The sequence below is a fragment of the Polyodon spathula genome, chromosome 3 (genome assembly GCF_017654505.1).
Source record: "Polyodon spathula isolate WHYD16114869_AA chromosome 3, ASM1765450v1, whole genome shotgun sequence".
NCBI lineage: Eukaryota > Metazoa > Chordata > Actinopteri > Acipenseriformes > Polyodontidae > Polyodon > Polyodon spathula.
Window position 1 is genome coordinate 8,576,970 of NC_054536.1, and position 12,668 is coordinate 8,589,637.

Consider the following 12,668-nt stretch of genomic DNA (forward strand, 5'->3'; position numbering starts at 1 on the left):
TGGCAATATTTGGCCTTCTTTACAAAACTGTTCAATCTCTGTCAAGTTCCTTTGGGAGCGTTGATGGACAGCAATCTTCAAGTAATGCCACAAATTTTAGATTGGATTTAGGTCGGGGCTCTGACTGGGCCACTCAAGGACATTTACCTTAATGTTCCTCAGCCACTCCAGTGTATCTTTGGCTGTGTGCTTTAGGTCGTTGTCATGCTGAAAGGTGAACTTCCGTCCCAGTTTCAGCTTTCTTGCAGCAGGCAGCAGGTTTTCCTCAAGGACTTTTCTGTACTTTGCTCTATTCATTTTTCCTTCTATCCTGACAAGTGCCCCAGTCCCTGCTGATGAGAAACATCCCCATAACATGATGCTGCCACCACCATGCTTCACAGTAAGGATGGTGTTCTTTGGGTGATGCACTGTGTTGGGTTTGCGCTTAACATAACGCTTTGCATTTAGGCCAAAAAGTTGCATTTTAGTTTCGTCAGATCCGAAAACTTTTGCCACATGGCTACAGAATCTCCTGAGTGTTTTTTTGCATTCTTCAAGGTGGGCTTTCTTGAGTAAAATACAGGCCAGATTTGGGGAGTGTTTGGGATATTGCTTTCACATGCACGCTTTGACCAGTCTTGGCCATATAAGTCTGTAGCTCTTGCAAAGTTGTCATTGGCCTCTTGGTGGTCTCTCTGATCGGTCTCCTTGCTCAGTCATTCAGTTTGGAGGGACAGCCTGATCTAGGCAGGGTCTTGGTGGTGCCATACACCTTCCACTTCTTAATAATCATCTTGACTGTGCTCCAAGGGTTATTCAAGGCCTTTGATATTTTTTTATACCCATCCCCTGATCTGTGCCTTTCAACAGTTCTTTTGAAAGCTCCTTGGTGCTCATGGTTGAGTCTTTGCTTTGAAATGCACTACCCAGCAGAGGGAACCCACAGGAACTGCTGAATTTATCCTGAAATCATGTGAATTACTACAATTTAACACCAGTGGAGGCCACTTAATTTGGTGTGTGATTTTGAAGGCGATTGGTTATACCTGAGCTAATTTAGGATTGCTATTACAAGGGGGGTGGACACTTATCTAAGCTATTTCAGTTTTTATTTTTAATTCATTTTCTGCAAATTTCTATAATTTTTTTTTCACTTGGAAGTTGTGGGGTAGAATGTGTAGATAAATGAATAAAAAAAACTGTTTTAATGCATTTTAATTCCAGACTATAAGGCAACAAAAGGTGAAAATTTTGAAAGGGGTGTAAACTTTCTGAAATAATTTTGTATTTGTTGTATCATTATTTAAATGTATGGTTTGGTGGTGTGTATTTTTTTTTTTTTTTTTTTTTTTTTTAATTTAGTTGTTGTCAATGATTTTTTTCCCCTGGTTTTCTTCCCAATTTGGAATGACCTATAGAGCTGGAGGACAACACAGATCTGAAGGCTCCTATACAGACCTGCAGATGCCCTATCAGCCACAGGGGTCATTTTAATTAAGAGTGATAAATACAAATAGACATGTTGCGCTGTATTCCTTCATGTTAAAAAAAAAAAACAGTGTCACAGACACAGATTTGTAAATGGAAATTAAATGTGTGCCACTATGCATTACGTTTTGTTTCTTTGTATTAAAATATATTTGTTTTCCTTTTTGAGATTGTATTCCACCAAATGCATTGTCTGATACCTCTTGGCAGGAGAAATGTATGTGCTAATGTACCAGTGTTTTAATTTCAGGTTGATAGTTCTGGTGTTAGGCATGCTATGAAGCCAGCAGACGATGGTTCCAAAATGGCGTTCCGCTACAGTGCTCCAGGAGAACCACTGGTTGGTTAAACATACTTCAACGAAAGTCAGTAAAACAAGATTACATTCTATTTTTTTTTTTAATGGAACATGAAATACATGTATTGTTGATCTTTATTGTCAGCCTAACATCGGATCTACACCTGTGTCCCAAACGGCTATTATAACCAGACCTGAAATCAGGATTCCAAGTGGAAAAGCGACTGCTGAAGGTTAGCCTGAATTATACTATTATGAATAAAATGCAAAGAAAAAAGAAAAGAACAATAGCGATACATTGACCCTACTCAGTTGATCTAAAAGCACAAAATAGGACCATTCCTAACATTGCGCCTATTTTACAGACAGTAATGCAATAAAGACACAGGCACTGTTCGATGTGTGATTTCATAGCAAATGTCAATTATTTCAATGGTGGTATTTAGATCTGCTTCTGATTAGATCAATTGAATGGAGCCCATTGTCGCTACACTTTAGTGCTTTTACCGCTCTCAGCGCTGTCATATAAATGCTATAGTTACACCGTCCTTATCGTCTGTTTAAAAAACTGTATTCCAACTGCAGGGTTTACTCACCATTGAAGATTGTTGCAAGTCAGCCGACATATCTTTTTAAACATTAAACACAAACTAAACTTAACACATCTGACGATTAATAATAAGGTTCTGTCGCAAAAATGCAACTTTTAAAAAATATTCCCTTAAATACCTGTAGGAAATTAAATACCTGTAGGAAAACTGTACAAAAGAAAAGAATAGACAGCTGCAATCTTGTCTGACTGCTCTATAAAAAAAAATGAATACATATGAATTAAAGTGTGTATGAATAATATGAACAACATCCAATTGACAGACCTCCATCCCCCTTCCCAGCTCCTAATCAGTACACAGAGGGAGCCAGATGCTAATTATAATGCAGATGTCTCTCTTGGATAGGGAAGCTAATTAGTGGAAGTTGTCAGAAAGGAGGGAGGCAGTCCAGTCTGTCAATTACTTTAAAGACCTGCACCCCATCTCTTTTATTCCCTGAAGAGAAACACCCAAACATTGAAAAAATACCTTTTTAGAAAAAAAATTAAGAACAAGAGAAAATGTCATAAAATTGCAAGCATTAGATTTAAATATCAAAGGCACTCAACTGAGTCACACACCCACAGATTATAATTTGTGCTCTGGATTATTAACAAATCTTTTTACTATAGGCCTAAGGCTCGTTATACTGTATTAGATACATTACTATTTTTTTGTATTCACTTTTGGATCCATAGCACTATCTATAGCACTATCTATGTGTGTTCATGCTCCACGTCTGCGGCGCTGCCTTTTTTTAACCTTATTTTTGAAATACACACTTTATGTTTTTAATCTGATATATAAATGAGTTGTATATGTGTAACAGGTGTTAGGAATTTCTGTAATTATGCAGTGTAAAACAGCTACTGTGTCACAGTGTGTTGGCCAGAGTGTTTGGGGCATTACACAGTAGCAGCCAATATTTGCTGATGTGAACCACTTCTTATAGATAGCAGCAGACATTGATTTAGAGCAACAAAAACATGTTGTGATAGTAGCTTTGGTACTTTCAAACTTAACTGTTAGGTTTATGGTGCAGAATCTTTCGATCACTGAAATGTTAATGGATGTAAAACACCGTGGTAGTTCAGCAAGGTAATTCACTTTCACCCCAAGACGCCTGAGTTCAATCAATCACCTTGTGAGACACATAAACCTGTTGATGACAGTCTTGTCGGGAATGACGGGAATGCCTAGTTAGAAAGATAAATGAGTTGTCTCACCTGCATGCCATCTGAGAGGTTACATAGGGGGCCATTTAATGATCAAAACGGTGGCTAATCTAAACACCGCCACACCTAAACCCGTAAATCAGCTCAACACACAGACCTCTTTGCTTTCAATTTTATTGTTTTTGGTGATTTTAATAGCATTGTTTTTAATATTGTGAACGATAGTGTCACTATCTTCCATCCAGTTTAATTCAGCTCTGCTCTATGTGTAAATTCCAAATCCAGTAGTCTCGCGACTCTTCCCGCAGATATATCATAGCAGAGGGAATGGCTGAAGTGACGGCAGGTAGCTCTGTGAATTTCATCTGGGACCATTTTCTAAAAATGTTTTACATTTGTGACAGGAGGGTATTTATACAATACATTTTCATCGACTTGTTTAGATTAAAAATCATAATTTGACATTTTTTTAAGCATCGGCATAAAACCACAAAAGCATTTTATTATAACGATTTGAAAAAAATAATTGATTGTGACTTGTGATAATTAAGTCTTACTAACTATAAGGTAACTGCCGCTAGGAATAAGGCTTAATGCATTTTAACCCTGACAATCCCACGTACTGGGTCTTTCTCACAGACTTTTGTATCTAATCTGTCTCTTCTATTTGGGAGCTATTGACTTTTTGATCATTAGGAACTTGGCTAATGATCTTAACAGACATGACTCTCAAAGATAACGCTCAAAGCGACAGTGAGTCTTAATGCTCTTTGTCAATATGGAAGCTCTCAAACAAAAATATCAGATGCACAGAAGCTGACACAAATGAATCTGTTAGATTGCACTGTTGTTTTTGTTAACACATTAAAACTATCCAATATTCAGAGACAAAGAATATGTGTCTTGCTCTCAGCTTTTACTTTTTTGTTCTTCCTGACAGTTTGTTTTGTTTTTCATGTGCACTTTATAAATCTGTTTTATTTATATGTGATTAATGAAACCATGAATTAAAAATGAAATAGTCTTAATAATGTATCACAGGACTGTCCAAACCTTTGGCTGAAAGAGCCATGATGATGGGCTTAGAAGATCCACAAAATCCCAAATACAAATTGAATACAATGATTAACCCTAAATAGGGTGAGTTTAACTGAAGTGAAATACTGACTAAAAGGTAGATATTCTTTTCAAAACCATTAGCCAACTTAATTGATTCACCTGTATATTTAAAAGAGACATATTTTGAGGCTCAGTAAACCATCTATGGATCAATTTATTTTGTCTGTCTTGTAAATTTATTTGTAATTGAGTCTTAGTTATGATTAGAGAGGCACAGTAACTTACTTCTTGGTGCTTACTGCATTGTGTAATAAACTAGGTATATTACTCTCTAAATCCACATTATAAATGACAGTGTGGTATAGGTAGTGTTTCTGATTTTAAGTTTTAACTAATCAACAAACATGATACACCATCAACACAAAAAACCCCACACATTTTTCTTAACGTTTTTTGCTAATAATCAAGCTTTAAATATCTTTTTTAAAAAAGCATACGCAGATAGCAGCCAGTTGTAGCATAAGCAGTAGGCTAGTCATCCTTAATGCAACTTGTAACCTTTTAGCTTTAGGATCTAATTTACAAGTCTTCTCCCCACACCACTACACAAACAGGAAGCGCATTGCACAATGATTTCAGTCTGATGCCTTGTAAAAAAAAAAAGGCCTGGCAGGGCCCCTGATAAACTATAGTAGAGTTTGTCTGTTTATGACAAGCAGCGTGCTGGAGGGTGACAGATTTATGAAGCCCCAGCTACTGTTTTCTAACAGGAGTAGATGGGCTGTGGCACTAACCTTAGCAGGCTTCACAAGCTCCAGGACTAAACCATGGGAATTTGGAGCAGACAACTGACAGTTTAATTGAAACATTAGCGATAAGGCACCAGCCAGTGTGAGTCACTTGGAAAGAGTCTGCAAACATTGCAGTCAAACTGTGCAGTTATCCTCATTCTTCAGGACAGTGCTCTGAGGTGGTCCTGGCAAATTGAGTAGTTAAATGAAGAAGTCTTTTTGTGTGTAATAAATATATATATATATATATATATATATATATATATTATATATATATATATATACTCTAGTGCAGTTTTCAGTTAAATGCAAATCCAAATGGTAATATTACACAACTAGCAGAACCTATATTAACATTTCACGTTATTAATTTCGTTTTTTTAATTTTTAATTTTAAAAAGTACTGTTTTGTTTTTCGTTGAAAAAAAAAAAAAACTGGTGCAAACTTCACTGGAACAACTGTATTGAGGAAGTTCCATGGATTTGTAGAAATAAAGAAAGTATGATAGGATCTCTGTGGTCTTTTTTGATTGTTGTTCATACAATTTGGGTCAGTGACATCAAATTTCTCGTTGTTCCCTACATATCCAATTTTTAACCAGGATAGTATTCAAAAAAACTTTAAATTTAATACATATTTTCTGCAAAGTTCCTCCTTGTTTTTATGTGACACACTGTGGCGAATAAACAGCTTTGAATTTGTGTCTGTATAGTTTTTTGAATAGCCAGTTTTCATTTCCTTTTAAAGGTTTATTTTTTAAACCATTTCAAAATTAGTCATGGCAGAAAAAGTAGACTGCTGATTGTGTACGACTAAAAGTACAATTGATCGGAACCAACAAAGTGAAAAGAACAACTGGGAAAGCGTAGAAGCATAATAAATTGTGTAATGTTGTGATACTGAATACGGCTTGCCCATATGCTGCATTACAAAGACACGTGAATGAAGCATTTACTAATTCAGGCCCACTATATTAAACAGAAAAAAAATCTTTATTCATGGTAACTTATCAGTCTCAATTAATCAACCTTAACAATGGAAATTGTGATGTGTTCAAGCACCCTGAAAGCTATAGGTCATCGCCGGGGCAGCATTGTTGTTTCTTTGTGTCTGCTTTAAAACAAACCTTATTTATTTATTTATTTATTTATTACAAAATGAAGCCAGAGTCACTCTAAGTTGTAAGGCGTTACCTCTGGCTCTCTAGATATTTCTAACAATAAGCACAGAATTGCTTCTCAGCTGACCATTCCTTCTGTGCTGCTATGTGAATAGTATTGTGCACACCATTCCAATGGTATTGAAAAGGGGTAACCATTGGTTTGATATGGTTACACGGTTTAGTTAAGTGCCCCCTCCCACTGTCTTGGGCTCTGTGAAAGGTCTGTGACCTGTTTAGAATTGCTAAGGGAAATGTCATGTTGCCCCTCCCAATGGGAGTATCCTTATTCATTTGATCGGTATAAAAAATGATTGGGGATGGTTAGATCAGTGGTTTTGTATTGCAGTTTATAGCACTTTACAAAAATGCACATTGTTGGAAGAGAAAACATGGAACTGTTTCTTTCTAAATTGCATTACCTGTGAAATGTTATTAGCCTTTTAAAGACAACGCCCTCTATTGTTATGTTTTGTAGATTTTGGAGAAGTAAATAATTAATTTTCCAAATTGTTTACTTTGTAAAATTAGATTGTGTGTGTGTGTGTGTGTGTGTGTTTGTGTGTGTGTGTGTGTGTGTGTTTATGAGTTTGTATTTTATTTTACTATGTATACTGTATTAGAAATAAATCAGACTAACCAGGGATGTAGCTAAAATAAATTGTATATCATTTATTTTTATTAAAGGAGAAAAATAATACATTTTTAAAAGACAGTTGGACCATTTTAAGTGGCAATAAGAACTTCTTTTTGTTTCCAGAATCGCAGATAATGTCTGAAGATGAGGAAGAGATGAGAGGAGTTCTTTCTTTTCCATCCCCAATATCCAGTAAAATGCACACACAGAACATTAAACATTAATGGACAAAAGTAGCAAATGATTGTAAAATCTCTTAGATGACTGCAGAAATAATTAAAAACACAATATTTTAGCAACCATGACATTTTTTTTTTTCCTTTTCATTGTTAGCAGACCATTAATTCAAATGAGTCTGTATTTTTATGAGGCTATTGATCTACATTCCAGTTCAATGTGTTTGGTGCAATGTAAACCTCATGACATCTAGTTAACCAATTAAGAACCAGTTATAGAAACTCCCTGATCCAAGTACCCTTTATAAATGAATAGGGTATTTGTGTTCAAGTGGAACCTTACCATAACCCTTATATTAAAGACAAGTGTAAAAGATAAATGACTACTTTGTTACAATTGGTAGCAATTGGTAGATGGTGATTCAGGCTTTATTGCAAGTTGGTTACAATGCCTCAACAGTAATCATAAATGGATATACTGTATCATTATATAGCCCTAGTGTGGATTATAGGTATATTTTTCTAAAACAAATGTAATGTTGGCAAATAACTCAGATGTTGGTTTAAGTTTGAGTACACCTGCTTGAAACCAGGTTTTTCATGATTATCTATGCTTTTAACTGTATAAACTTGTCTATAAATACTTAATATTTCATTATATGATATGTGTACTTATATAAGCTGATAATCATAAGTGAATTGCATTCAAAAATTAAATTTTTTATTGAAAGTGTAAATCTTGTCAATTTCAATTAAATGGCCACTGAAAGCAAGGGGATTTCAGTCTGAAGCCCAAGTCAGTTAAAAGTCTGAAATGTGTATAACACAGTGTTAGAACACTGGCCTAAGTATAAAATTATCTTTGTTAGATGTTCTCTGAGTTAACTAGCATGTTACCTAATTAACCTTTTGTCACCAATTATTGTTAACAGGTGAGGGTCCATGATTACTATAAATATAGGTAGCATAGGCACAAGTTTGTCATTCCTGAATGTTAGGGAGCAGAAAATGACAAAATACGCTCAGTTGTGCAAAGAAAAAAGACAGTCTGTAATTACTTTAAGAAGTGAAGGTCAATCTTTAACACAAATCGCAAGAACTTTGCAAGTGTCTGTAACTGCTGTGGCCAAGACCATCAAACGATTTGAAGAAACTGGCACTCATGAGGACCAAGCAAGGCCAGGCAGGCCAAGGGTGACCTCAGAATCAGAGAACAAGTTCATTCGAGTCACAAGTCTGTGAAGCCGGTGATTAACTGTCCCTGAAATACAAGCTCAGCTAAATGCTACTAGAAGTACAGATGTTTCAACATCAACTGTTCAGAGAAGATTGCGTGAAGCTGGCCTAACTGGAAGAATTGCTGCAAAAAAAAAAAAACATTATTAAGAGTGTAGAATATGAGGAAGACTTGCCTGGGCCATAAAACACAGAAACTGGACGTTTGAGGAGTGGAATTCGGACTTATGGACCAATGAGTCAAAATTTGAAATATTTGGGTCCAACTGCCGAGTATTTGTAAGACGCAGAGAGGGTCAGCGCATGATTTCTGCATGTGTGGTTTCCACTGTCAAGCATGGAGGAGGCAGTGTCATGGTGTGGGGTTGCTTTGCTGGTGACAGAGTTGGTGATCTTTACCAAGTCCATGGCAAGCTCAACCAGCATGGCTATCATAGCATACTTCAGAGGCATGCCATTCCATCAGGATTATCTAGTTGGGCAGTCCTTCATTCTTCAGCAAAATAATGACCCGAAACACACCTCAAAGTTGTGCAAGAACTATCTGGTGAAGAAGGAAAGTGAAGGACAACTCAATCTAATGACCTGGCCTGCCCAGTCTCCAGACCTCAATCCCATAGAACTTGTATGGGACGAACTGAACAGAAGAGTCAAAGCAAAGCTACCCACAAGTGCCCTACATCTCTGGGAATTGCTGCAGAAGACCTGGGAAGACATGTCGGGTGATTTCCTGCTGAAACTTGTTAACCGAATGCCTTGTGTTTGCTGAGGTTGTTACTAAGGCAAATCTTGGCTATTTTGAGGAATCTAAGATTTAGAGACAATTTTAAATTTTCTTGAACATTGCTTTGATACTTCTTATGTTTTGTTTTGTGTATTGTAACGTGTTTTCATTTTCAGGTATTTACAGAGACATATATGATTATCAATTATGAAAAAAACCTAGTTTCCAGCAAGTGTACTCAAACTTTTGACTGATACTGTATATTAGTCAATATTTTGTCACAAATTGAACTTGGCATAGTTGACATAATGATATGCTCAAAGTACACATACCTGTAAATTATTAGTTGTATGAGTTAGGTAGATTCATGAATTCTGTTCCACTTGGGTCGACTATTGCATTTTAGAACTTTGTAGAAACAAATGTGTCATTATCGAGCAGTAGCAGTGCCTATAGGTAACGTTTCAGTAATTGGTGTAAAAAGCCAACTGTTACAGCTTGTAACAGAAACCTTACTTTTTCCTGCAACTTGACCTTTTCACATTTTTAAATGCTTGAAAATAAATAGTTGCAGAGTAATATCTGTGACAACTTCAAGTAAAGTTTTCCCAGCACAGTCTACACTGGATAAGGCTATTTAGTTCTCCAAATGAAATGCTATGTTATGCACAAAAGAGAGATACTTTCAATAGCTGTGTGGGTACACTCACAATGACTGGAGCTGTTTAACTCATCGAGTCTCTGGATTTTCAGCCCTGAAATAACAGTAAGAGATATGTATAGTGACCACTGTGCAATGTACACAGTTATAGTTGAGGCTTTAATATGACAGATTTTATATTTTAAGCTATGCATAGTTTGCAGTATAATGTGTATACATAATTCTATGCTAGTTATTTTCTGTTTGTATTTGTAAAAATTCACAAGATCTTTGTTTTTCACGCATATGCAATCGTGCCTTTCCTGTTCTTTACTCACATTGATTGCCTATGTCTGTCCTCACTGGGGAGGCTTACTTTATCACCAAGGAGAGTTCTCATGATAAGCAACAGTTTGTATTGACTAATCATCCCCATCCCTAGTTGAGCTGCGATCTCAATCAGAATGATAGGAAAAGTCAATAAGCTGGGGCTGTCCTCTACTTTAAGCACACGATCTTGTACAATAAGCTCATAATCAATTACCGCGATTAGATCAAATATTAGAATGTTATTTTCTCCCAGCTGTGTCAGTTATTTATATTTTGTGATTACATTGAAGGTTGCTGCTTTAGAACTTCAAAGGGATCCTTGCGCAAAGCGCTTTAGCTGCTGATAATTATTGAGGTATACCATTTGTTTTGCATTCAAGTCCAGTTCTGAATGAGCCACATTCATGCAGAATTCTGCAGTTTGCAAAAGACCGTTGTCATAGAAACTTGTTCCTTCAGGTGTCAGACATATATCATTACCTTAACACTCTGTGGCTGGTTTACTGTAAAGCAGTTTGGCAGCTCTCTTACTTTTTTAAATGTTTGGGGAAAACAACATAAGAAAGGGATTTTTTTCAGCTCTAGAATCTAATTGGATTCATTATTTGGTAGATAAATGGCAATTGCTGGTAAGTTGGATTCCAGCAGAGTTTCACTAGAGAGGGTTCATCCGAGTCAGGGCTGGAAACCTTCCCAGAACTGGCTGACAGCAATTTCTACCCATCACACAAATTTACACAGCCACTAAACAGTATGCATGGCTTTCCTTCTTCATGCCTTCTATTAACACTTGTCTGTGCCAAATATGTCAAAGTAAAGAGGATGGCTTTGCTATACTGACTGTTAAATATCCAAATGCAACCCTTTGCACAACAGCCTGAAAGTGGATAACTATGCAGCAGCACCAAGTTACTGCTACAAGGTCTTACTTAAAATGTGTAGATAAGTAATGAGGAAAATAACAGGTTTAGGTAGGTGAATTATATATATATATATATATAGTTCTAGGAGTTATATATCCCTGTTGATAATCTGAATCACTTTTTTAACTAACATGTAATTTGTGGGGCACTACCTATTCAATGTTTAAGTTATTTTGGAACTATTCTATACTTTTGTAAGAGTGACAAAATAGAACTTGATAATGATTGTGTGTGTGTGTGTGTGTGTGTGTGTGTGTGTGTGTGTGTGTGTGTGTGTGTGTGTGTGTGTGGTGTGTGTGTGTGTGTGTGTGTGTGTGCGTGCGCGTGCGTGTGTGCGCACAGAGCACTTGTGGAGTATATTTCATACAAATTGCATCTACAAAAGAAGTGTGCAACAAACAAAATGAGCACCAAACATAAAGCTAAAAACCAGAAATCTTTAGTAAGAGAATAGTAAGAGAAACGAGTTGGTTTGATTCTGTAGTTTATTAAACAACTATATAAAAGACAGCTGGCAATTTTAGTTTTTTTTTTTTTTTTTTTTTTTTTTTTTTTTTTGCTTTTCGAACTTGAAGTTCTTGTATACCTATTTCTCTGCTGTGATGAAAATGCATTCATAGTTCAACTCGCAGCTGCATTTGTCTTGCAAAAAAAAAAAAAAAAAAAAAAATCCCTGCTGAGAAATGCATATAATAGGAAAACAGATCAGCTGGACAGCAATGTAATTAATGCCAGAAAGAGCTAAGGACCGATTTCTTAGTTTGTCTATTGAGGATATTAAAACGAGACCTGGTGAAAAATGACGCATGCTTTTACACTTCAGAAAGCTGGCAACTGGCAAAGCCCTTTTTAACTCCATGGTGCTGAACAAAAGGGGTGGACAGATCGAGCTAGGTTGTAACGAGTTCTGTGTCCCCAGCACATTACGGGCATCAGGGAAACATATTGTATCGAAATAGTTTGGAGGAGAATACCAGGGATGAAAGAGAATGGGTGCTTTGATCAGCTCCCTGGGGTCCTGAGTGAGCACAGACTGACTGCAAGGAGTTATTCAGCTCTAGCTAGACACACTTACAAGACCATTGAAAGAAATTTGCATATTTGTAATTTATCACATTTTTTGTTAAACATTTTTGGAAGGTAAATAAAAGTCGACTGAATAAAAACAAATCAATCATCAAAATAGAGAAAGCTATACAATCCCCACAAGTTTTCCCCTTCTTAGGGAAAAAAAAGAAACACGTTTATCAAAACTTTTTGAAAGTTAGAAAAGGTTGTGGAGCAAATCTAATTTTTCATTAGTTTCCGCACTTTTGAAGTACGGTAGGTTACAAACAAAGAAGGTTTGACTGACATATTATTCACGTAGAAATCGCTTTTTATCATTGAGAAAATCATTAGGACACTGCGAACATTTCTGCAGTCCCTATATTATACCCTGCATTAGCATGCTATTCCT